Below are 2,852 nucleotides of genomic sequence, written 5' to 3' on the forward strand. Positions count from 1 at the left end.
TATGTCGGGTAATCTCTCCAACTCCGATCAAATCTCAAATTGGGATGCAACTGTTCTTCATGAATCGTCGGATGTGCTACTATCGGATGCATCAGAAATACTATGTAGGCATCAACATATTCTTGTTGCGGATCATAATAAGGTACGTGTTGATCAGGTTGTTGTTGTTGTTCCTGTTGTTGCTCCGGTTCGTATTGCATTTTTGGTTCAGGTTCTGGAGCAGGTTGCCTAGATGATGATGAAGCACCATCAGTATCGGTATTTCTCTGCAAAACACATTAAACACAAAATTTGTGCATCCAAATATGCATTAGTGTTAGCAAAATAACAACTTGAAATAATTACAATAACATGTTCAATCAAAATTAAACTTATACACATTTTCACAATTTTTACAATTCTACACTTTTTCAAATAAGCATATATGAAAATGTTTACAAAGTTCATAAGCATTCAACTAAAATAACATGTTAAAACAACCATTACTAGCAATTAAACAAGTTTCAAATGGCATTTACATCAATTTAATCAAGTTCATGAATTTTAGACCTAAAAAGTCCACTTTAATTCTCAAAAATCATGTTTAGGATCAAAGTTTGAATCATTTAGCTACCTAAACATGTTACACTACTTAATTTAGCAATAAATCATGACAAAAATCGGCCATAACCTGTTTATATCAAAAAGCCCCAAATTACTCAAGAACACAAACCCTAGATTCCTAAAAATTTTGAAGTTTTTGGCTTCAAATCATGTTAAATAGTATCAATCTAGGTTATGCATGCATAATATACTAACAATTTAACTCTAATTACACTAGAAATTGATAAAATCAAATTAGGTAAAATATTGATAAATATCACAAAAACTAGAAATTTTAAGAGTTTAGGGGTGTAATTTTTACCTTCTTGTTGAAAAATCCGAACCTAGGCATGATTAGAGTGGATTGTAGGATGAAATTTGGTTGAATTTGGTGAAAAAATGGCGAATTTAGGAGTGTATGTATGTGTATGTTCGTGTATTGTGTGTGTTGGAGAAGTGAGACAGAAGCAGAACTTGCTGAACTTGTAACCTGGCCAGTTTTTTGACACCATGCGATCGCATGGTTTTACTGGCCAAACCCCATGCGATCGCATGGGGTTCTGGTATATTTTTTTTATTTTATAAAAACCTTATACTTTTTAAAACAAATAATTAATTAAATATTAAAATTTTGTTGTCCTTGTTATTTAGGACGAGGTTGTTTCAGATCGTTGTCCTAGTCCGTCCCTCGATAAAATTTTAAAATTTGTCATTTTTAAGAGCGGTTTTTTTTTTTTTAAACAAAGATTTTTGGATTTTTTTAATGTTTTTGGCATACTTTAATTCAATAAGATTAAAAATAATGATAATAAAAATTCTCGTCCCTCCCTTGGGTAGAGCAATTTCGGTTCAACGACCTAGTTTTCAACTCACGATGAATTTTAAATATCAAATTTTTAACTTAATGAAATAAAGTAAATTTTTGTTTTTAAATTCACACCAAACTAAAATTTAAAATGCATAAAATTAAAAATTCATATTATTAAAATTAAAAATTCACACCAAATTTATATTATATTTTTGTTTTTATACATACAAACTTATATTAAAAATATTAATTTTTCAAATATTTACAAACTTAAATATATTTATTTAAAAAGTTTACAATATTAATTTAATATTTATATTAATTTTAAAAACATGGTAAAAAAATTAAAATTAAAAATGTTTTTGGTCTTTTATCCCACTTTAATCAATCAAATATTATCAAAAATATACGCCCCTCTTTTCGGTAAAGTAATTTCGGTTCCATAACCTAGTTTTACTCCTGACGAATTTTTGAAATATTTTGGGTTGATTGATTAAAGATATTTATACCTTAAGAATAAACGGTAAATTTCGCAGTGATGTAATAAATTTTTGTATGATATCAATAATTTCGGTTACGCATACCTAATTTTATTGAATACCAATTTAATACTTTATAGCGAACGATTCAGCGTTTATTATCAAAAGGTTAAAAGCAATAAAAAAATAAAAACTGTACATACTTACCTATGAGATAGAATTCTCAGAGACCTGCTTTAGCCGACTCATATGAGAGTCGTGTGATTTGGTTTTCCATAGCTACGTAAGCATAACCTCGAATCTTCAATATCTTTTCTTCTAAACATATAAACGGTCCTTCTCTGCATAGAGTAACAAATTCGGTATTTGAATATGTTTGATTATTTGAGCATTTACCTTCGTGTGACCATTTTCCGCATTTATAACATCTTTCAAGGTGTCGTGCTCTTCTTTTTGTTGCGGATTTTGATTTTCCTTTACCAAAATGTGTCTTATGATGATCTTTTCTGAGTTCTTTTCTTACTCCGTCCATTTTGGCTCTTATGAATGATACCAATTCACTCGGAAGGGTGTCACTATTACGTTTAGTAATCATAGCGTGTAGCATTAGACCATGGTTCAGATCAAAGGAATTCTTCATATCGTAAAACCTAAAAGAAAATAAAAATTCAGAATGGGGGGAGAAGACTAGTTCTTTAGGGTCTGCTAGGGAAAGACCATTCGGATTCCATTCTCGGAAACTACACGAAAACAGAATATCTAACTCTAACAGAAATACATATTACCCTAAAAAGATTCGAACTTTCCCACACTTAGTTAGCTGTGGTGTCGAAATTGTGATTAACTTCATCTTCAACTTCCATTAGATTATCTATGTAATGTCTAACTCTGTGACCATTAACCTTAAATTCAATCCCATTTGAATTTATTAATTCTACTGTTCCGTATGGGAAAACTCTTTTGACTATAAATGGTCCAGACCA

Source organism: Rutidosis leptorrhynchoides, chromosome 9 (genome assembly GCF_046630445.1).
Source record: "Rutidosis leptorrhynchoides isolate AG116_Rl617_1_P2 chromosome 9, CSIRO_AGI_Rlap_v1, whole genome shotgun sequence".
NCBI classification, from domain to species: Eukaryota; Viridiplantae; Streptophyta; class Magnoliopsida; order Asterales; family Asteraceae; genus Rutidosis; species Rutidosis leptorrhynchoides.